The sequence below is a fragment of the Rhyacophila brunnea genome, unplaced genomic scaffold (assembly GCF_057557595.1).
Source record: "Rhyacophila brunnea isolate RB1 unplaced genomic scaffold, BYU_Rbru_1.0 scaffold_4, whole genome shotgun sequence".
Classification (NCBI taxonomy): Eukaryota; Metazoa; Arthropoda; class Insecta; order Trichoptera; family Rhyacophilidae; genus Rhyacophila; species Rhyacophila brunnea.
Genome location: NW_028233068.1, coordinates 12,674,329 through 12,700,762, shown reverse-complemented (window position 1 = coordinate 12,700,762; position 26,434 = coordinate 12,674,329). Strand labels below are relative to the sequence as shown.

Genomic DNA, 26,434 nt, shown 5'->3' with positions numbered 1-26,434 from the left:
ACTTTGTAGGTATACTTAAAAATATTTAATGTATTTATAAAAAAATATATATTATTTTTTACGGTGTTTGTATATATTAAGAGATACAGAGAACAATTCGATAATATTTGCCAGTCATTGCCATTTCATCCTGCCATTGCACCAGTGATAATTATGTTAATGATACTGTCGATCAATAATTTCCCGCCAGGACTTCGCGAGATAACATCAAAAGCTTGCAATAAAACTGTGCTTTTTGTAATTAATTAAACATATTTGAATAATCAATATTCCCATGCAATAAAACAATGAAGAGAACCAACGTATCTACTGGGGGTATTTGATGGAATTTTAATCTAATAAAGTTCTAACTAATATAGTAGGTATACATAGGTTCTGAAGATCTCAAAAGACGAAACCAAAGTTACAAAAAAGACTCGAAACGGAATATTATAAAACTTAAAACAGCCATAATCTTAAACAAGAAAGCTTTTTGTAAATTTTCCTAAGCTATAAAAAATAATTACGTATAAGATCTATTCCTAAAAGACAACGTTTGTTTGTAACTAAACTTGTACCTATTCCAACCTCACTTTCACAATTAATTATTATTAATAACATAACCACACACGATGGCCGCTTAAGCGCTTTTCTATAGTGTTGAGGATAACAGGTTCGAATCCTGGGTCTGGCAAGTACAAATAATGTTTTTCAATTTGTGTATGAGTCAGATTATGGACCTAATAGGTTGAGCAATTGGCTGACATCCATTTCTCGTAAAAATAAAACCTGTTAATAAAAACCTTCACTCTGTGAAGGCTCATATGGTCTTATTAGGATCGGACATGGTCGAAAGAAAGAAGAAGAAGAAAATAACATATTTTATTATCATATTAATGCATAAAATTTTATTTTATTTTTTGGGTGTATTAAGATACCTACTACACTAATGTGGAGAATGGATACGATCGTGGTGTTGGTTGTTACCTGGAAAATGCGAGATGCATCAGTTTCAAATTACAATCATTACTGGATAATGCGTGAATAATTCTGATACGATTGATGATATGAATATCAACATAACGCCTTACCCTTACAAAGCGAAGGATACCTTTCCACCTTAAAAGGGTTCTTTGTCCCAATTAGGACTGTGGGTACAAAACGCATGATGCTTTGATGGTTAAAATAAAAAATCCGACGGATTTAAATTGAATAACAATCTTGCAAAATTGAGTGAAAATTATGGGGTTTTAAACTGAATGTTATTGAAATACATAACACCGTCCACCTGTTAAAATATCAAGATATATAATTATGTTCGCATCATATTAAACTAACGATATATAGTTATGGTTAAATTTATTTTATATAAGTAATAACTAGCTGAAGTACCCGGCTTGCACGATATCGCATTGTTGATCGATATACATTAATTATTATCATACCTCATTCAATGCGGACCTGTTAATTACTTATTAATTACGACATTTAAATATAATGCTAATTATATCTAATGGCCATCTAATGGGCAACGAAATAGCTGGTATACTATCTAGGTATACAATATCATCATCAGCCTGAATATATATCTACTGCTGGATGAAGGCCTCTCCAAGATGAATCCACTTCTCTCGGTCATGTGCATTGCGTTGCCACATACTTCCGCAGAACTTAATCATTTCATCGACCCACCGGCCTCTAGGTCTATCTTTCGCACATGCTGTACCTCTTGGGTACCACTATACAATATGGCAAAATGAAAATAATTCTGACTGCAGTAAAATTCAAACAAAAGAACACCAAATTTAAATCGAATTCGTAATAATATGCAAACTTTATTTTTAATCTGTGGTAAAAAATCAAAACTGAAATGAATCGTATTTTATGTATCACTACCTGAGTGCAACAGTGAGATAAAGTGAAAAAATTTGGTTTTGGGACAAATATGTCAATAGATTGCTGAAAGGTATAAGTACCTCGAAAATGAATCTTTTTTTTTAATTTTTGACATCCCATTTATAAGAGCGAAATGCTACTGTTGTATTTATAAAAAATGTTTTGTAATACTATGATAACTGAAATAGTCCACTGTTATTAATATTTTATTTAAAAAATGCAATATCATCTATTAATTATAAACAGCATAATAAACAAATCGAACAAATAGTTACATAACTATTTCATTTGTATGACACAAACATTAAAATTCAAGTATCTCAAAATTTTTGACTTATCTCACTGTTGCTTTTAAGTAGTTATAATATTATATAGATATAATAATATTATGGTGTGCCAATCAATGATAAACCATATTTTTTTCAAAACAATGTACCCAACCTCTTACGCCAACAAACCAGGGGGAAGAAGAAAAAATGGAATACCTAATTTTGGATGATTTGATTGCGTTTGGGCATATTGTTCACCCCCCCCCCCCCGTAAAAGTCAAAATTAAGAATTTGAGAAGAAAAATCTTTTTACATTATTCTTTTATCGATACGTACAATTTACCCTTAATTTAAATCAGAAAATAAACATTACATAGTGAAATAAATTCGGCAAACTTTCCGTTGAAGTTTTCAATTAACCCCTATTTTAGAGAAATTTCAACATGTTGCGTTTTATATTTGTAATAATAATATATCATCACCTCAATACTATAACTAAATAACTCTGATTTGGTCATTGTTGGGAAAATGAAATTTAAACTTTACATGATAAATATAAATCTAGGCATAAATATTATTATTAAAAATAAAAATGGAAAATTATGCTTGTCTAATTGGGGACAATTAAATAATGTTCAATTGCGTGAAAAAAATATTATAGATTTATCATTTTATATATTTAGTGCATTTATTGTTGTAAAGTTATTTAATATTTTTACACATAATTAATCCAGTTTCTATTAACTTCTGAGTTCCTAGTTTTATCATTTTGTAGAGAAGGAAATGTAGAATCATAATCAATATTGAAATTACGATTGTATAATATGAGATAAATATATTATGAAACCTATATACTTATATAAAATATTATAATATGATGATGTATGTATATATTAAAATGGAAAATCAGCAATGACTCAACGGCTCAATAACGCATACTTTTGTGCAATGACTATCAGCCACCTATAAATAATAGCTACCTACCCATCTCGCCTCCCCCTCCCCCCATCCCGCTTCGCCGACCCTCTTTCCTCTTCGACACTCCTTTCGACTTCCTCTGGAACCTGATCTCAATAGGGACCGGTCGGATTTGTCTTAACTGGTGTATACGGTGCTTACGAACAAACTTCGCTTTGGCGGAAACGATAGATCGCTGGATACGATAGTAATATAACACAAATTATATGTAACTTTTCTATTATCCTTAAAAGTTATTTTCAATTAAATTCTTTTTTTTGTCTGATTATCATGATGAGTTCGATTAAAAATGGGATTATAATTTATAGTGACTGAATATTTCCGACACCCGGTCATATACCATGAGTGTTTCTATATTATAACTTTATTTGGAGACCATGACGTGATCTAGCTAGACCATAGTTTCTTAACCGGTGGTCAGCAAAGATTTTTGGGTGGGCCGCAAAAATAGTTACCTAGAAACCCAAGATTTGAAATGGGGTTGTATTATATTTAGACAAATGTTTCAAAAATAGTGTAAATATAAATATTTATTATTTTATTCCAATGTTGATGGTCCGCAAAACATTCGTTGAATTTGTTGTGGTCCGCGGATGTAAAAATATTAAGAAACATAAACAACAAGAAGCCACCGTTACCATTTTAAACTTGATGACGATTGACACTTTTGTCTACTATCCATGATAACATATTTTGCCTTCCACATCGCATTGTTTTTTCTATCTCCCTTTCGTACCGTCAATATGTAAAGGTATAATATAGAACGAAAAATATTTGAATATACTATCCATAACTTTAGCATTGTTTATAGCAGGGTTTCCCAAACTATGTTCCGCGGAACACCAGTGTTCCGCCGAACCTGAATAGGTGTTCCGCGACCATTTGGAAAGATTTTATACACTGAAACACATTTAAAGATCTTCTACTAAGTAGAAGTAAAATAAGTAAAACTAAAATAGTTAAAGAATCTACTTCATATTGAAAGGATAGTGATGATCAATCTCCACTGATGTTTATGACATCAAGTATCTAGATAGGTCATGGCTCCCACAAGGAATGGGGCTGACAGGCTTCTAGCCTGGGGGCCTGGCTTAAGGGGGGCCCGGTGTGAGAGATCGACTAGCCAAGTGAGATAAACACACATCACAGACATGCACTAATAGTAAATAAATGTCCATAATTGTGCATATCAACATAAAAGTGGGTGTATTAAAAATACAAAAAAAAATGCTAAAAAATACCCTTAATTTTACATTGAACACCATTTGGAATGCTGACAAGTCTTGTCAGTTTAACGACAGTTGCCAAAATTGGCAGAACGGTTAGCTGCGCTAATAAATAACCTACAAAATAAAGTGTTCCGTTAAAATTTCCGGGTTTGCGAAGTGTTCCATTGCAGAAAAAGTTTCGGAAACCCTGATTTATAGGTTTAACATTTTCATATTGGTCTCAATCCTGACATTCCGAAAGACAGGTAAGGCATTTATTTATACAAGTAAATTACTAAATTCATTACAATATGCAGTTAAATGGATTGAAGGATTTTTATCTGCTTTCATGTAAGTAACTTTGAAAATTGGATCATTTTCAAAAAAGTTTTTTCTACACCATTACCTAAATCATGTTTAATTTGAGATATTTTGTTCTCTTATGTATTTTGTTCAGAAAATACTCGTAATTACCTACATTAAAAAAAATAACTAACACTAGATATCTATTTTATTAACTCCACGATATTTTTCAACCGTTTCATCAATAATGTCATATTATTATTATTATTTTCTTAAGTCACCTAAGTTTGACTAACAAGTACCCACTTACCTTTGCACTATGATCCCTAACCTGCCTACGTTCAAAAGTCACTCTTCGCCACTGTGCAGCAGATAGTGCGTTCGCTTGTTAACCGAAAGGTTGGTGGATCCCGGCTAACAGTGGGCGATCTTTTAGGTGTTTTGTCACACATGAGGAGAATTCACTCAAAATCGCTACACCGCACGTAAAATAACACTAAGCTATCGTCAATCATTAAGATTGTTTTTACCAACCGTGTACTCTATACCGACACAGGATACAACAGTAGATAGGTATGCGTTATTTATATTTTTTGTCGATAGCGACAGTAATGTCGATCTGACGATTGTCCGTCTTCATATTAAAAGTTTTAACTAGGTACCTCTTGATACCAAAACATACCTGCACAAGAAAACCTGCTCTGACCAATTTCATTTTATGACGATATGATACACATTTATATAATCCATAATACCAAGTCTAGATTCAACGTACTTGCACAAAGATGACATGTAACGTTTTTATTTTAAATCTGTCTCCATACTAGGATGTTGCGGACACAATAATTAGGTATATATTCATATTCATTCCAAACCTCTCGTAGCATATAATATAATTAAAATGATATAAATCCGTTTTAGAGTCGTACACTACCTAAAGAGCTTTCATTGCATTCTATATTTACTCTTTAATATACGTTTTATAACTTTGCACTTTTTACTATAGGTACTGATACGCCTCTTTGCGTAATTACCTCGCATAAAATTAGATAAAATTCACTTGTATTAATATAATATGTATTATTAAGAATTAAGAGAATACATAGGTAATGTAATATGTAAAAAATGTTTTTAGATAGATTACATCATTTTTATCTTAGAGCCATAGTGCAAAGCTATGAAGTATAGCAACTCTAATCAGACAGACAAAAATGATGCCTTGTGAAATTTTAGTATCACAACATTTGATGTCGATTCTGTATCACTTGTTTTAATAAAGCTAAATAATTGATAACGATATAAAAATTTATATTTTTTACGTCGGCATATTGAAAAATATATTATATTGTGTATAGCCACCTTTTTTACCCATTTTTACATTATATATTATGTTGAATGTGATACATACGATGACAAAGTGGTAACGTGCTTATAATGTCGTGAGTCCCAGGTTTTAATCTAGGGTCTGGAAAATTTCACATGTTGTTCTTCAGTGTCTATTTAATACAAATCATTACAAGATAAAAATATCTACCATGTTTTGGTACTGTTCGGTTATACGGAATACGGCGGAAAACGCATTTTGAAAATACCCGATATACTGGATTATATGTTAGTTTGGGTTAGTTTAGGTTAGGTTAGGTTGGGTTAGGTTAGGTTAGGTTTGGTTAGGTTAGGTTTGGTTAGGTTAACCTAACAAATAATCCAGTTTATCGGCTATTTTCAAAATGTGTTTTCCACTGTATTCCATATAACCGTACAGTACCCATGTTTTTAAATTTTCTGTTGAATCGTTTTATAAACTTGACAATTCTATGTATTAATAAAACCTTTTTATTGTACTTGATAGAAATACTGAATAAATATAGAATACTGAAATGTCATTTTGACATTTCATATTGATTTCCATAGTAACGCACGTATATATTAATAATTTAGTTGCGAGGACCCCCTTAGCAACCAACAATAATAACTATCCATACAAACAGAATTAACTGAAAATGAATTCAATTCTGCTTAAAAATTACTAAAAGTATTAAAAGAATGCATTGTCGCCGTGTTCTGATATATTCTAAAAGTTTCAAATGTCTAACTAGTCGGGAAGTTAGTTACAAATCTTCAATCGTCCAATACAAATCTTGGACACACAAGAAAAAATCTGTACCGGACATACAAGAATACGGGCTAATAAAAACGTGGTAAAATATATATACGATCATCTAAGGATCGAACATGGTGATGTGATGTAATGTAAACTTGAAACATGAATTTTGTATTATTTTTTCTTTATTTTAATATTCTAAATAACAGCGTTTAATACTTTGGACGCGGAAGACGCACACGGTGCGTAATGACCAGGCGGCCGATCGATGTAATTAACGTGCATTTTAAAGGGGGCAATTGGAATCTCATTATCTATTCAGCAGCGAAAGCGTTAATGTATTTGGTTTTCTATTTATATACAATAAATGGTGCGCTTTGTCAAGTCACTAATATTTCGATTTCGGTATAAGTCAAGAATGTTTCGCGTTTAAAATGATAAATATATGCTATAATAAAAATAAGGCAATACCCTATGTAACAATTATTATAAATATATTTACATTATACCGTGAATGTTTTGGTTTTGATACAAGTCGAATATTGTGATCAATAAAACAACACTATGAATTCATTGCACCTTCAATTTTCATGGTATATATTGGTAATATAATATGCGCAAATGTAGTGATAATGTATGGAATTAACTGTTTGAGTGAATCTAATATTGTATTGAAATAATTGCGGTTTTTCACGGATGCGAGCGATAATAGCATGAAGTTTACTATAAATTTATGTAAAAAGCGAAATGATACTAATTTAATCATTAGGCTTAATTATTTTTTTTCTGTTTTACTTTCATTTTATTTTAGTATTCGTCCTCTAGAAGAGGTTTTGTCTAACGTCTTTGGAAGCGATTCATTCTACGAAAAGTACATACAAGTTTAATAATAATTCTGAGCTTAAAATTCAAAGTGGAAGGAAGGAAACACCTGGAAAAAATAAATTAATTCGTAAAATATTTTAAACAAAAAGATTTTTTTAATAAAAACTTGTCGAGCGTTGTTTTTATAATGAATATTGAAAAACACTTGGATCATTATATACGTAAAAATAATATGCCATTGAATTACATAGTGTTGTTAGGTATATTTTTTTATAATAAGAAATATATCCGTAGTAACCTACATCAAAGACATTTTTAATATAATATTTTTTTTAAATCTTAGGTATAATAAAAAAGAGAAATAAAAATTCGCAGAATAAAAATTTATTTATAAGAATATAATTTAATTATTACAATATTGCCTACATAAGAAAATACCAAACGTTGATTAAATAATTTGCTTTTACTTCATTTTTTTTAAGTTTTTTTATCGTATTTTACTTACATTTTATTTATATTAAATTTACTTAGACAATGCGAACAAAATAATATAACATAAAGTGATTGTATTTTTAAAATTCAACATAAAATTTTATATCATTATAATAATATAGTCGACACTGATTAAGTCGACAAAATAACTTCACATATATTATGACGATAATGTACTTACGCTGTATTTATCAATATTTTAAAATGTCACCAAGATTTTCAAAAATACTGATGATCACACTATACTATACGATAGTTTATACCAGTGGCAAAGGGTGGAGGTATGCTATTAAGATACGACATAAATAGTACACACCAAACTTTGTCAGTCACACTTATTTGTTTTCATTGATCTTAAGAATACAATTTGCAGATGGTGCTTAAAATTCAATTAAACCCTGCCTAATCTAAACCATAACAGTTTAGGTAAGCTATTTACAATCCGACAAAAATAGTTTACATTTTCAGTCATATTTATTTGATTTCGTTGAATTAAAAATACATATTGCATACTATGGTGTTGGCCAGTTTTTTTTAAATTAATTATACCCTGCCTAACCAAACCAGAATCGATAATAAATATTCTTATATCTATACAATATCTAAAACAATGTAGGTACGGTTTAATGGTATAATTTTATAGATAAATTAATATTTTTTGACTATTATCTATTATAACTTCGATTAAGCAGGGGTTAATAGAATTTTAAAAACTAAAAACACTTTATACACATTGTATTATTAGTTCAATGAAAACAATTACGTTTGACTAACAAATTTGTACAATATTTGTATCGGATTTTAAGAACCTACCTCCACCCTTCGCCACTGGTGTATACCGTGTACATATCAATGTAAACTTCTGTCTTTCTAATTTTTTGTTAACCAAAATTTCAATACATAAAAAGTCTAGTAAATAATGATAACCATACATTAAAATAATGAAATAACAGAACAAAGGTTATTTATTTATATTGTATGCAGTATTGGTTAATAATAAATAATATAATAGTCTTATGTTTAAAGATAAATGGGTACAAGTCTGTTTACTGGAAGCCAGGCAGGATCTCGACAAAATTCATGAATTCAAGAACGATAACCTAACCTAACCTAACCTAACAAATAATCTAGTACATCGGCTATTATTACAATTTATTTGCCGCCGGCTTCCACTAAGCAGACGAGAACCGATAAATGCTACGACAAACATTAGAAAATTTATGACCAATTTCACAGTATAATATAAATTATTTTATTACTTATGTTATTCTACAAACGCTGTTGGCTAATTATTTTTACAACATCTCTTAGCAATTATAATTAAAATACGTAGGTTATACAATTTAACGACAAAGGGTGGATAGATTCAGCGTGGTAAAAATAATATTTAATAATCATACCTACCCATAATGACGTTTCGTGTACATCCTGTGCCAGAATCATTAAATTCTTTTTTATTCTTCTTCTCCAACATTATCCATCTTGCTGCTGTAAGCGGCTGCATCTCCATCGCAGATCGCGTTTCGTCACAACGTGTTTTATTTTCATTTTTTTTAACCCTTCCTTTAATTTTTTTCCCTCCAAAACAGCGGTTGTGTACCATGTAAATTGACAATGTTCAAATAATTGTTTATTTATCTTTCGACGTGACATTAATTCAAAGCCTTTTTATGACTGAAATTTGAGTAAATACTTTGTTTCAATGTTTTTTTAACAGTCACAGTTATCTAACTATTTAAATATTCATGTGCTGTTTGTTACTCCAAAATAATATGTTGGCAATTAACAATATTGTGTTAATGTTAATAGGGAATTGATTTATAAATGTGTTCCCACCACAATTTAATAATATTACAGAAAGTGACGGTAAGAGCATCCAACTTAAACGATTATAAAAAAAAAACTATTCATAGGAGCATTAACGTAACGCATCGGCATATAATCTCGTAGATCCCGGGATCAAATCCAGGATCTGGCAAAATAATGACATATTGTTTTTTTTTTCAATCTGTATTAAGACTCAGAGTATGGACCTAATAGGTTGAGCAAGTAACTGACAACAAAAATCTGTTAATACAACATCCATTCTGTGGATTTCCATAAATTATGATCTTCTTGGTACCTAACTCACCAATGGTAAATACACACCGATTAGTGAGTGCGCATAGTGCCTGAAGATGCCAAAGGGCGAAACCCAAGTTGCAAAAACGACTCAAATAGAATAATATAAAACTTAAATCAATTAGAATTTAAATTCAAATTCCATCTAATACCCTCGATCGATAGTAAGTATACATATTTAATTTTATAATATTTTAGTAATTTATAATCTATGATTGATTCTTGTAATTGAGTACTTGTTCTTCTTCTTCTTCTTTCACCCTCTCACACTCCAGCATTGAAGCTTAGAGCATGCACAAGTTCGTGCCACTTCCATCGGTCAATCGCCACCGCGACTCTTGCCATGCCAGACCTGCGACGCGTAGAAAGCTTTTTTTAAGTACTATAATATTAAGTAGGTATAGTTAATTCATAAAAAGATATTACATCCTTATATCGCGTAATATTGTAATCCACATCGACCGATAATACCTAATAATTACATCAAACATACTAAATATATATATAACCTACATAAATTCTCTACTGAAATTTTGTTTTTAATTATTACTACGGTTAGTATAAAAATAATCAGTTATAATTCTATTAAGCATGTATATTATACGTGTATAATTTTAGTAAAAGCTTTACAGTCAATGATATTAATTCGTATTAATAATATATTATACAATAATTACTTACATTATCACAAACTCATGTTTATTTATCTCGGAGCTGTTTATCAAAGATAAGCGACTCCTGGCGGGATGATTGGATCAACTACCTACTAACATATTTTGAAGGCAGATCTAATCGCCTGAGACAATGCGATCAAACTAAATCTATTTGATACTATCCCAGATACCTTCATACAATACGAGAGATAGATTAGAAGGTAAAAAAATCAGTTGTATTTTTTTTAAATAAAATATCTACCGGCTACTGCAGATGCGCGTCTAAGATTATTTTCTGGTAGCAAGAAGGAGCGATTATTTTAAATATAATGGGTTTTTTTTTTACATATTCGTCCTAAGTAATGTTATGCATTCTTATATTTTTAAATAAATATTTACATTTGTTTTAAATTTACTAGATGTTGTTATTATACTTTGATTGTTTTTATTTATATTATCAATTATTATTGTTTAGCAAATCTATTTCAGCACTGATTGCAATTAATACAGTTGGAACCGCACGTTTTACGAGAAATGTTTTTAGACAATCACTCAGCCACAGAACGGATAATAAATACAATTCCGATAGATTATATTCAATACGCTACATTTTGATGCAGGATTTTAAATGTGTCCTACGAAAATAAAACACGTATTATACACGTGCAATAGTGTGTGTAATACACTAATATTAAATGAGTATCAATGCAAGCACTCCGCATGAGCCGATTTTAGTGAGTAATGTTTTACCAAGTGCATAGCCAACACGGCAGTGTTGCCATAATATAATTTATAAAAACATCGCTTGTAAAATTATAACATTGGAATAAATATTCGATATCTGGCAACACTACGACACGCACACATTCACACATATTTTCGAATAACCCAGGAAAGGGTCGCGGAGGAAGCGTGAAAGGGGCGAGGCAAGTGCGTGAAAAAGTTCGTCATGTTTTGAGGGACAAACACTTGCAATAGCTCTATCTATATTTTTCTATAATCTAAGTATCAATGCTTAAGCTGAAAGCAGTTATGAGTATTCGACGTATGACGTATTCTTGACACGTGTTTAAGTTTATCTCGGGTTCTTCCTTACTTGAAATCGGTTACGTGCTACTCCTTACCCGTCAGGTATTTCAATTCCCATTATTTCTGAGTTCCCTACACTTAACCTATCGGGTAGACTTATGTATATAATTAGAAATTAATGAAAGTTAAAAATGCATGCACCTTTATTAACCCTACTGATGCAGAACATGTTAGATGCAGACGTTAGCGTTAGATTATGTTAATACTTCTCGTCAGTGGCTAGTTTAAGGACTTGGAGGCCCGAGAAACTGACTGACTTTGAGGTCTTCCACGGATAATTAATTCTAACTCTAACCAATTAGTAAAAATACCATCTCTTCCACAGAACAGAATACTAAATAGAATGCCGATAGGCTATACCACAATACACTACATTTTGACGCAAGGTTTTGAATGTGTGAGTGTCCTAAGAAAATGAACCACACATTGTAGACGTGCGATAGTGTGTGTTTCAACCTTCAAAAACACCAATATTGATTGAGCGTCAGTGCATAAACCGAGAGCAGTTGTCGTAACGAAGGACAACGGTACTCTTGACTCATATTTAAGTATATCCCATATTCTTCCTCACTGTACTCCACACCAGTTGGGTATTTCAGTTCCACATTATTTTTGAGTTCCCTGATCTCTACCCTATCTAATTATTATTGAAAATGCCAGTAATGGTATCATATAATACTATAAAAATAAGTATCTGTTTGCGAAGTTATACTATATGCCCTATATTTATATAAGTTGCAGAGATTTTGAAATTCAAATAATTTATAATTATATGCTTTGCTTGGACTAAGGTGCATGATTGCTACATCAGTCCCGTGCATCATCGCATCGGGACAAGGAAGTGTGGCACTAAACTCTTTTCATTCTGACACGTTTATAGCGTATTGGAAGGCGGCCGTGCACAAACCGCGGCTGCATATACATTGCGGGTGGAGATGGGTAAACTCAAATCATTGTTTCAAGGCCCCCTTTTGTTGTAGTTAAAGTCTTTTGACGCATCGATTCCATCATCAGCTGCTTGTTATTTACTATATTGTGTTAAAATCAAGAATTGACTGTTCACGTAGGTATTTAAATCACACATTGATTATGTACGTAGAGTACCAATACGCTTTATAACTTTGCACTTTTTTGCATCATTTACTACACTGATACGCCCCTTTGCCTGATTACCTCGCATAAAATTAGATCAAATGATATTCACTTGTATTTATTATATTATGTAGGTGGTAATCATGAAATAAATAGATAATTTATGTAAATAAAATATTTTTAGAATATTATTACATAATTTTCATGCTAGAGCTGGAGTACAATGTTATGAAGTGGCGACTATACTAAACTTATTCAATCAACAACAATAATTATAATAATTCATAAATCTTGAGTAAGTAGGTATGTGCAGTTTACGTTTAGGTACAATCATATTGTTTAGATTAAAGTTTGGACACTTTCCCATACCTCACGCACCAAAGAATCAAAGTATTGTACTTGATACTTGCCTGCTCTAACATTTTTTTTACTTTGTTGCGTGTCGAATCATTCCAAGAAATGCGTGGAGAGTTTTTTTTTGAGCTTCTTTTACCAACGTTTTTTTTGTTTCGATAAAAAATTCGGCCTTTATTTGTACAACCCATTCACAAGTGAGCATATAGTCAGCTCCCACTCTATTGTTAATAATAAATAATATGGGTAACACGATTTCTTTTTACTTTGTGGCCGATTTCATGTTTACTTGGATAGTCATAAAAATATATTATATTCTAATATCTTTTCATGGTAATTTTGTCTGAGTCTAATGCCAAATTGATTAAATAGATACCTATGAGATACACACAATATTTAAGAAAATATTTGACGTTGAACTCTCCAAAAATATTATTCAACATTTGTGAAATTCAATATTATCAATGTGAAGATCTCGTGGTGCAGTGCGTAAGGCGTTGACCTTACATCCAAAAGCTCGAGTTTGATCCTGATGAGATCACAATATTTGTATGTGATTTTTTCAAAGCCTGGGTGTTTGTAATCGTTTCACTTACAGAGCTCGAAATGGACCGGAACGCACCGGAGCGCCGTTCCGGTTCATACAATCCCGAAAATTATCGCTCCGTCTCGTGTAAATATTAATTTGACCGTCTGTGCGAGATATGTCATATTATAAAAAAAAATCTAACAAACTCGTTTTTTTAAATACATATTATGTATAGAATTAGATAAGTAACAGTGTTAATATTTTCGTTAAATTATCAAGCGCTCCGGTTCGTAAAATTGTCCATTTCGAGCGCTGTTCACTTATACTAGATTAAATACACCACTGTTTCATTACACGACTGTCATTGGGCCTCTTGACCTGTTATAGTGTTATAAAGAATATATATGTACGAACACGTATATAATATCATATTTATATGAATATAAATATTACACAATCAAATAAACAAAATATAAATAAAATAAACAATTACAATTACAGATATTGAACATTTCAATGGACAGTTTTCTGTTGTTTTTATTTAATAAAACGCAATTTTTATGTAGTACTTATTCCACTTTTAATCAAGAGATTAGGACCGGTTTCGTCCGCCTCAGAGGGACATTTTCAACTCAACAGATTTTTTTAAAGATAATGAATTCTAGACATTAAAGAATATTATAGCTTTTAACATAGGCAGCAGCTGCTGATGATGATAGTAATGCATACTCTAACGATTAAAAAAAAATAGAAAAAAACGTGTTGACTTTAGAGTAGGTAGCTAATAAACCATTAATAATTATTTTACATGGCCCGTTTACATTTGTTTACTACACTGAAATAAAAAAAATACAAATAGAAAGTCGTGTAGTTATTCCCCTTTATTCGAAACGGGTACCGCATTATCTATTTTAAATATAGACTTCAAAGTCACCCCCTACAGGGGGCCAACACGCGGTTTTAAAAATAAATAAAGTATTAATACACATATTATGTAGGTACATAGATGCAGTGGGACATTTTTAGATTAAATTCAAGTGCTTGTCAAACTATTGAAGTATGTTAACCCTGCTAATTTTATATTTCATTGTAATACTAATGACGTATTGCCTAGTAATATTCATTGGGCAGTTGCTTATATGCAATTATTAGACCAGGGATAGGTACTATTTTTGCTTCAATTCCATATTTTTAGGTTCTATCCCTATAATAGTAATAAGTGTTTTACAATTTTCATCTCTTATACTATCTTAGAGATTCAACGTTTACTCAGTAATAATTCCTTAAAATTTCAATTTACATAGTATTGACCACGTATCAATATTATTTAACACGACACGTCTCATATTCACATACCAAATCCTATATGAAGTTGATAAAGTTTACTTACATCGCATGCCTATCAAAAGAGGGCAGGGGGTGAAGGCGGCCAGGGGACTAAGCCTATCGAATCCCCACTAGTATTATAAAAATCCATAAGACAAAATACTTTGACACTGATATTTATTTATGTTCATGCTTCATAATAGCATTACTATACTTATTGCCCGTAGCAGGATGCTTTAAATGTCTGGGCACTTTTTAGTATTTTTTTTAAACAATATTCGATCCTAACACCATGACTTCAGAAAGTGGAGGTTATAATTAACAGGTTTTTATGAGAAATGGATGTTTGCCACTCAACTCAACCTATTAGCTATATACTCTGAGTCCAAACACACATTGAAAAACAACATGTGAATTTAGGCTAGATCCGCGATTCGAACCCGGAATCGGCGATATTATAAGCTGACGCGTTACCGCTCGCCCATGTTGTTTACAATTTGATAATATTGTAAGAGGTGTATAATTATTATTTATGTTTTGAACTGACATTATCAAAATAGTTCTTATAATTTGGATAATAACAATAATGGTGACGTACGTATAATATACGTTTATAACTATTTTTTTCTAATAATGTGGTAATAAGCATCACATTCTTTAATTAAGAACCTAATGTGAAACATTTATGTGAATATTTTAATTATTAAAATTTTAATTATAAAAGTAACAATTAAAATTGTTACATTTATTTGACATAGTTTGAGGGGGCCTGTGCACAGCATCTGAAAGATAAATTCAAGAGCCATCGACCTCCACTTCCGGTCGATCTTAGTATTTATACACCAGTACTAACTAACTACTGTTTTAGGTACATGCATTTGACTACAAGAGTTAGTTTACAATCAAACACAGATATCAAGAACGCAATATGAATGTATTAAAAGAAGGTGATGTTCTTTTTGATAAATTTATAATTTAGTTTATACAACAGGATGTTCACACGAAATATTAAATAAAATCAATCAGATTGGCAGTCTATTAAAATACATATAATATGTAATACGGTGTTCCATAATATTATGTCCAATGTGAGATATACATAGTAATTTACTCTTCGTATTTCAAATATCAATAGCAGTGGTGTGCGGTGACTTTTACTTGTAGGGATGCTGTTCTAAAAAAAACAACTATTTAAGTAGATATTACATATAATTATCGGGTTGTCTAACTAATTGAACCATGTGGTATTAAAGTTTTGGTACCTCTGATCATGACCCTCACATCCTGAAGCGGGCCCCCCGGTCAGGATCTTTGGCGGCCCCCCTACCCATCGCCAAGTTTATTAGCATGTGTGATGCACAACAGAAGTGTTTTCAAGATTGTGTTAGAGGTAAAAGTAAGGAAGGGCCTTCAGTTTATTTTTAGCGATTTTTGTATGTAGTTTTTTAATACACCTACTTGAATTATGGAGTTGTCGAGTAGGTATCAATACAAAACAATCAAAAATTGTATCTTATAACCTCATTTTTAAAATGTTAATAATTCCCACGTGAAATGGCGCCGCAGGCAACTTTTTTGTACTACTAGAGCAAATTTGTGATGTGTGCTTATCTCAGATATCTGATTGACTCGCCACGCCGGGGCCCCTTGTGGGGAGCCATGCCTATGTTTATCTAAAAATGTTTACTTGACATTTTAAATAAAGGTAAATAAAATTGTCTATCTGACTGCCTACCAGTGGCGAAGGGTGGAGGTAGGCTGTTAAGATTCGCTATAAATAGTGCACACTAAACTTTGTTAGTCATATGTATTTGTTTTTATTGAACTAAGACTACAATTTACAGATGGTGTTAGTTAGTTTTTAAAAATCAATTAAACCCTGCCTAAACGAAACCATAATAGTTTTGGCCTAATTTGGGCGATACGACAAAATTGTGCACACTTTTTCATTCATAGTTATTTGTTTTCGTTGGATTAAAGATACATATTATACATATTGTTGGTTCATTTTTTTTAATTCATTAAGCCCTGCCTGAACCAAACTATAATAAATAAAAAATATTATTCTATCTATAAAATATTCAAAGTTATGTATGATTTAATTGCATAATTTTAAATATTTTATAGATAGACATGTATTTTTTGACTATTATCTATTATGGCTTGGTTTCTCAGGGTTTAATTGAATTTTAAAAACTAACCAACACTTTCTGTAAATTGTAGTCTTATTTCAATGAAAACATATACGTATGTCTGAAAAAGTTTAATGTGCACTATTTATGGCGGATCTTAACAGCCTACCTCCACCCTTCGCCACTGCTGCCTACCTACATAATATTATTACATAGTACATTATCAATTATTTCTAGGGATGCTCCTCATATAGCATTTATTGACCGGACGCTACAAATCAACAGGCAACTTCAAATTAAATAGAGAACGATTTATTTTCAAACCTATATTATTGAGAGTAATATTTATAATATTAAATATAGCCACTAAGCATCACCACAAGTCTCAATAACTTGCGAGCCTGGTGTTCATTTCGGGGACGTTTTGGACGGTTAGATTGTATCAGGGGGTCTCGCACACGCGTCAAACCAGTAGGATACGCTATATCGTCACTGTTCTGGCAGAAGACACTTATTCGAAAAAATGACATATTGAGTTAGTTATACCAAAATGTTCCTTATTTCAAACGTTACCGACTGGAAACCTTCTTAATAAATAAACAGTCTTTATTTTAAAGTCATCCTTTTTACGATTACTTAATAAACTCACATGATTAACCATTTAAAACATTTTAACAACTTCAAAGTCAAATTACTCAAAACTAGTATTCTCCAGTTAGTGTGTTCTGCCAGAACAGAGACGATATATTATGAAGAATGGACGGATTCTATGTAGTTTGAGTAATCGTGTCTAAGATTTAAGTAAAATATTTGCGGGTTTGCTATGGTAAATTCGAGTTTTATTCTAGTTATTAAATATATATTATTCAAATATAGTGTCTAATAAAAAGATATCAATGCTACATACATTTGAGATAAAGTAGTGGTATCCAAACTGTGTGCCGTAGGAAGATTGAAAATAATCATTTTCAGACAATCTCAATTCAATGTACGATCACAATCATATTAGGTATATTCGTATGCTTTTGGAAACCATTTTCTTCAGATGATAAGAAAATTTTAACTGCTTTTTTTATCGCTGTGGTTGACCATTCGTTTTATATTTTATTGGACTGCCTATTTGTTTACCACTATGTCCTTAAGATTTATTTAAAAAAAACGCAATATCTTTTATTTATAAATCCGTATTTAATCTACAATGGAACAGCTATAGATACTAAAAAAAATGCGCATATGTCAGCGGTGGATCTTCTGAAATTTTCGACACTGGCTCTGAACGGAATTTTGTAAATTGGTGGGTAATTGTTTTGGCAAATAAGCATCAAAATATTCACCTTAAGTAAATAGGTTAACATAGAGGAAAACCTTCTCTCGTAGTATGATAGGGATACTTGATCTTAACAGCTCAAAAAGCTCAAAAATTGACAAAAAAAACATTTTTAAAGCACCGTGAAATAATTATTGTACATTTGCTTTGGCGCACAGTTAAAAAGTTTGAAAACCACTGGTTAAATCAAAATCTCTTTTTTAAAAATACAATAATACACAACGTGTAGTTAGTTTATACCTGAGTATACTAATTATTTTTCTATTATATGACGTCAAACCGGGGCACGCTCAACTTTCACAGGGACCACTAAAATGTTTATTTTGATTGGGCTCTGGAATGATAATTACTGCGGCATTCTAGTAGTTTACATTTTTCTATTTTTACTTCTTACTTATCTTCCGGAGGTATTTTTTTACCAATTGAGTGCTGATAGTGAACAAAATCTCCGGAAAAATGTGGAAGCGAAGTCCATTAAATTATCATGTGAATCATTAGAAAATAAAATTTCTCGAAGTGGTTATTTTAAATTGTTATCTTGCACAGAAATTAGTAGGCACCTATCGCAATAACTAACAAGTCGTATCTTTTTTCGATATCATTGACTACAAATTATTACAAATTCTTTTTTAATAATAATTATTGATCATCATTACAGTATCCCAGCGTACCAAGTATTTTAAATAGCTAATGAAGATAAAACAATTAAGATTATACATAAATAGATATTTGACAGCAATTACTAAGAATAATCTTGGTCCCTATCTTCGATAATTATTAACTTTATTAATTAACAAAAAAAATGTAGTAGGTAGTACTTATTCCACATACAATATGTAATAATATGTCATGATTATCTATACGTCTGTAACGCATGAGATAAAACATATGTAAATATGTAGTAGAGAGCGATACAGGGTGAAGACGTGAAAGAAAATATACCTACATGTAATCACAAATTGTAAATTTTAATAAATTAACTGACGAGCGAATAACGGAATCGTTTATTTAATCGGTATATGAATGAAAACAAATGATATTATACTCTTATAATAGTTTGATACGAGTATATGCTTATAGTCGGACGTCTGAATAGTATCTTCAAGAGTGACCTACCATTGTGTCTTAAGCGTAGGGTGTTTGACCAATGTGTGCTACCCGTGCTCACGTATGGCTGCGAGACGTGGACCCTTAACACGAGAGATGTCCAAAGGCTAAGAGCCGCACAGCGAGGCATGGAGAGGTGTATGTTGGGCATCACGCGAAAGGACCGTAAGAGAAACGAATGGGTTAGGAAGCAAACATGAGTACGCGATGTAATAGACGTTGCCAAACAGCTGAAATGGAGATGGGCGGGGCACATTGCTCGCCGAAAGGACGGCCGCTGGACAAATGCCGTCATCCAGTGATACCCAAGGGGCACGAAACGGCCACAGGGTCGCCCTAAAAGCCGCTAGATTGACGAACTGCTCGGCGGAAATACGTGGCAGCGAACGACACAGGACCGAGAGAGTTGGAAGAAGCTTGGGGAGGCCTTCATCCAGCAGTGGATTGACCCCTGCTGATGATGATGATATGCGTATAGTGCTGTACCTGCATATCGGCCCTGCCTCCGTCTTGTCAATTTTGTCTAGTTGTTTTGACCATCGTGACGAGTTTTGTCCGATTCAATGGGAGATTTCAACAGTTGACAGTAAAATCTTTTTCCTCAAAGAATTTACAATTAACATACGATTATTTTATTATTTATGATTATTAGAAGTAACACATATACTTTATTATCTTTAGTAATATATTTTATTAGTTTCAAAGTTGGTAACCTCCATAATATTAACTTATTCCCATTTACTCCGTTTAAACTTTTGATCTTTGTATATAAATTGAAAAATAAGCTAGACCATCAAATCATCATGATAAGTAGGCCAGCAACCTAGGGCGAGTTCTAGCCTTCTCCAAGAACTCCATCCATCCCCGCCTATACTGGGTCAGTATCCTCTAGCTGTTTTCTGCGCCGGCTGCTCTAGCATCACCTTACCGGAGTCTGGGCTTGCCAATCGACCTCCGACCATCCGATCTGGTATCCAGGATTCCCCTCGGCGGTTGAGCAGTATCCATTCTTGCTATAGGGCCAACCAAGTTTAACAAATGCGGATCAACACTCATCTTGGAAGATATTGTAGAGCTCCAAGTCATACTGAATACGTCATTATTCTCCTTCCAGTATTGGGCCCATATAGCACCTTTCTCTTGAACAGTTATTTATTTAAGAAAACAAAACATTATGGATGCAACAAATCTAAATTCAAGACGTGCACAACGTGAGATTTACATTAGAGGGTGGGTCTATTGTTTGGGCACCGCATCAGTTGAAGTATAGCCTTATGGTGGAGAGGGTTCAGAAGAAATTCTTGAGACTCCTTTATTTGAGGTTGTACGGATACTATCCGTGGTTTTATCCAACTGACTTTCTCTTAGGCATGCTTACATACTGCAGTTTGCAATTTAGAAGAAATCTTTATTTAGCTACGTATTTTTTTCGACTTATACGAGGTATAAATGAGAACTCTGCCATTCTGGGCAGTGTTGACCTGTGTGTCCCTGATAACTATCTTAGAAATAGAGAACATCAGTTGTTTATTCTCCCGAGGTGCAGAACCTACCTGCCACTGGTAATGCCAATTGGGAGGGCGATAACTATGTTCAACTAAATTGCTTCGGGTGTTGATATATTCCACCTACGTGAGGATGAGTATAGGTGGACGTTGTTTTATAAATTCTTAAAATAGGGTCTGTTTAACTCATCCGGTGTACTTCCCTGTACCTATCTAATTAATATTTTGTATGTACATATTTCTACTGTTTAATAACATACTATCTATCTCTTTTTTATGTAACACTTACTGTTTTAAGTATATTTCTTTGTTTCTATATGTCATGTTGTGAGCGTCTTAAATTTATAATTTGTAATGTCCACAATATGTTAAAAATAAATAAATTGAATAATATTGAATAATATTATAACAAATATTACCTTCACAAGAGAGAAAAAGAGAATAATAAATTAATAATAATAATTAAAAAATAAAATTAAAACATACTTAGGAACAATTTTAAACAGAAAAAAAAATTTTGAAAACAAAAATATAGTACATCGCCGAAAATTTCTACGTCTTTGGGGAGCGCATTGACTAGTATTGCACCCCTCGCTAATGGAATGGAATAATGTATCGAGCGTACGGTTATAAGCTTTGGTGAGAGTCCAAAGTTCTGGACAAATTGAGATACATGTCGCCCACTATCACGCTGTCGCAGCGACAAATTTAGTATATGGTTTCGTCAATTTGCAGAATATTTTGAATGATCACCATCTCTGTAAATTCACTGAAGAATGACACTAGTAATTTGAATTATTATTAATTATTTATGCTTATTTCAATTAATTTTAACAGTTTCTACGTGTGCGTACGTTAAAATTACTTGCAACTGACATACCTAGATAATATTTTGAACAGAACCCAACCTGCAGACCATAGATAATAGACAACTTTCTTATAGAAAATACATAGTGCCAACCGCTAAAAACAAAAAAAAAATGATTTTCACATGACAGTCGAAAAGTGTAGGCATGTAGAAGATGATAAAAACGTTCATTGTGTCATGCAGGTGTCGATGCAGTGCAGTTTAACGTGAGGTGACCTCATTGTTGTTCTGGTGATTTCGGCAGATTTTGTCTACTGACAATGTTAATTTAAAGGTTCAAAATGTGCTACGAGAAGGGAGCATCATTTAAACATCAAGAAAAACGAACACCCTTTTCCCGTAGCGGCAGCTTAATGTGACGTCACGTGATAGTCAGCAACATGCACCATAATATAATTCGCGCTTAATACTCCGTAGGTCAGTATTTGTCGGATCAGCGTCTTGTACATCAGATTTTTTGTACGGTTGAAGAGGATGCCTGATTTTATAACGAAGAATAGAATGAGCTAAGCGAAGCCTTCACCAGTAGTGAATCTACCTCGGCTGATTATGATCAAACTGTAAATACTACTATCTCATATATTTATACTGCAATCATATTCTGTAACATTGTAAAATGATACATCTCAGCATGAAAAGTTAATAGTAGTTATTGATATTAATTAAGCAAATAACATCGACATTGACTTTGACTCAAAAGCGTAATCACTCTCTATGTCATTGCGGAAAAAAAGAATCACTTTGGACAGGTTAAGTGAGCCGCAGACCGCCGCAATTACTGATGAATGTAATGATTTCAGACGGATGCTGGTCTAATGGGATGGGCACCGTGTAACTGTACCGGTTACTTAGGGTTTTACGATGTTAATGATCGGGCAACACTTTGGTAGTAATTATTACTAATTACTCAAAGCAATCACCTCAGCCACTAGTGAATCTAATCGTTATAATAAGTAATAAAAAATATCTGTTAAATAAGTTTTTATTGATGGGAAATAATTAGGTACTACACAAAAATATAATTGGCCTGAATTCGACGTAAATAAAATCATTGTTATGCGTTACCTGTCATGTTGATTACCTTTTGTTCAGCAATGAACGAAACATACATTAATGTAGATAGTTTTATATAATTGGTTAGGTATATATTCAAAAAGGTCACTCAATATCTATCTTTAAGTGAATGACTCTAGCAGCATTCGATATAATTTACTTTAACCGAATTTCAATTTAAAAATGATAATGTAAATCATAATATTAAATTCTACGGGTTATTTTGTTGATAGTTAGATAGACAGCATTACTAATACTAACTGTTACTAATATTAACTGAACGAATCATCTATTAATCACCATACAACTCATAGAACGAGAGCTGATCATCCCTGTTTTTCTTACCCCAGGACTATTTATAAATATTACCTACTAAATGGAAACCATATTCATTTTTTTTACAAATTACTTAACTTACTTTTAAATACTGTTTCCATGAAAATATTATGACTAATGCAGAATGTCTGAGAAATGAAAATTAGTGCCATCTGCTTAACCCTTAATTGCATGTTGTTGCCTTTTGGCAACACACTGTAGTATTATTTATATTTTTTGTATGAATGAAATTTTATTTAAACAGTGGACAAAGTGTGATGACAAAATAGTCATTGTTTACATTCAGAGGTGCCACTGTTAATTTATAATAATATTAAATATGAAATGTGTTCGATTAGCAAAGTAATAATATGTATGTACATTAACGGAATGTCATCATGCATTTATGGGTTATTACTTACATTTTGACGATGCTGCTTTACGGAAACAAGAAGCGAGTAATGGTTCCTTAAAATACTCAGTTACTGGCCATCCTATCGTTATGGCTTCAAAAGTAACCACCAAATAATAGAACAAATAATTCAGTTTTTCATCATATTATATACCTATATATAGCGCTCGAAATGGACCGGAACGCACCAGAGCGCAGCTCCTATTCGTGAAATTCCCGAGATTATCGCTGCATCTCGTGGAAAAATCAAATATAGCATTGCGGTTCGTGAATTATGAAAAAGTAGATAATAATATTAATTTACTTTATAGGTATATTTAAAAAAAAAAAAAAAACTTCGATTTTCGTCTTGCATGCCACAAGTTTAAAGACAGTTAGATACCCCATTTAACCGTCTGAGCTTGACAGTTATATTTCTATGTAATACATAGATACAAGTATTACATAAATATTTAAATATTTTCGGAAAATTATCGAGCGCTCCGGTTCGTAAAATCTTCCATTTCGAGCGCTGCCTATATACGAACTTCTCAAGACAGTCTCAATCTTGCTTAACATTTCTTCAAACCAACCGAACTCAAGTATTCTGGAAGATAGTCAAATAAATCATTCACCGCACACAACGAAGAAACGAGATGCTGGCATGACCTGAAAAGACTCAAGAAGACTTTCAACCCAATGGGATTCTTGAAGGCGCGGTATAATATCAATATTCTTCACCTAAGAAGCGAACTATTGATATTTCGTGTGGCGTGACTTTTAATAAAACTTCAGTAGGTACATAATATTATAACCAAACTAAGTTTCTAACAAAAATTTAGTTGCTGTCTATAATAATTATATTTTATTTTCATGTATTACATTTTTTCTATACTTACAAAATATCTTTTAAAATGCTGCATTTTTTTCTTTTCGGTAAAGCTTAATGTTTTTTTACCTATCCTTCTGCGATATCTGTATTTTAATGTTTAAGTGTGAGAATGTTTTAATTTGTTTTATAACTTCAATAACAGTTATTTTTCTTTTTTTTTCAGACAAGTAAGAACTAATGGACGGATGTGAAACTTACTCCAAACTCCTCTAATGACGAAGTCTGATGCTGCAATCGCTGTTATATCCAAATAGGCCAAATTAATTGTGTAAGTATTAATATTTCCTTTTCGTTTAAGTCTATTTTGTTTCATTTTTTTATCTTGAAAAACGGTATTTTTATCTAACTGTAAAATTCAGTTATGCCAACTGTCACTCACAGAAATATGCCAGATTTGGTAAGAAATTAAACTAGATGACAGGAAAAATAATAGAGCTAATATCGAATAAATATTACACTTAAAACTTACTTTAAATTAACTTAGTTACGATGTTAATTAATTTCTTTGAACGGTATAAGGTATAAACGCCCGGTATGTTGAATTTCAAGCAAATTTGGAATAATATTGTCGAATACTAAAAACGCTTGATTTTACCTTAACGCAATACACCAGATGTGAATTTAGCAAGCTATATGCCTATTAAAAATGCTAGATCTGGCAAAGAAATTGATAAGTTGGCAATGCTGTAAGATTATAATTTATAACTGAAATCTAGACAAGTAAATATACGTAATGCCTCTTCTTAATTCTCAACCATTTTTGATCATTTATTTTGTATATGGTATATAATAAGTAATTTTACTTAGAATTAGTTAAAAATGATTTTAACAATAATTTCAGCTATTTCTACAAATTAAAAAATCTATTTATTTTGCTTACATGTGACAAAATCTGTGATACACAAAAAAGAGCACAATTATTCTTTATGCGTCAATGACATTGAGCTACTTTACGAGCTACTTGTTGGTGAATTTACAATCTGCCTGTAAAGTCACCCAGTGTCATCATCGAACAAGCTAACAAGCAGATTGTAAACAATCTACCGAGAAAAGTTGAAAGCCGGTCAACTTTACACGCTACACGCCGGTGTGTGGGCCTACTGCGTCTGCGCAGTAGAGCGTAGTAGCGACCTCCGGGTAAAAAACGAACTACGTTCTGTCAAAACAGTCGCTAGCTTGTTGGTTTCTCAGCGAATGGAAAGTTTTGTGTGTCATCACAATCGCAGTAGCTGAATCGCCCGCTTTTAAATTCGCCAACAAACAGCTCGTTAGGTAGCTCAATGTAATTGACGCATTACACACATTGGCATTACAATCTTAATTTTATAACAACGCGACTTAAGAACTGTTACCCTGCAACTACAAAATTTGCAGCATTACACGAGACTTAAATAAAAAATAATAATTTTATTAGTTTTGTATTTTTTATTTATTTCGCTACCGTTCTAACATGATAACTCTTGCTGGCAGGACTTTTATTAACTAAATTTTATAAAAATATTCCTTACGCCCTTTTGACTGCAGACTAGATAATATATTTTTTCAAAAATACTTAATGTCTTTTTATCTTTTTTTGGTCGCCATTCTTATTTTTATTGCAAAAAAATGAGTAAGTGGTTATTTTTTTAA

At 32.1% G+C, this 26,434-nt stretch overlaps 1 protein-coding gene across 1 annotated transcript in view; it reads left to right on the top strand.

Annotated features, from left to right (window-relative positions):
* The window catches only part of LOC147066914 (irregular chiasm C-roughest protein-like), a 428,804-nt gene that overhangs the window by 116,289 nt on the left and 286,081 nt on the right, over positions 1-26,434 (top strand). Inside the window, exon 3 of the mRNA XM_085954087.1 lies at positions 24,969-25,073. The gene's annotated coding sequence lies outside the window, so the exon portion shown is untranslated. The remainder of the gene's footprint in view (positions 1-24,968; positions 25,074-26,434) is intronic.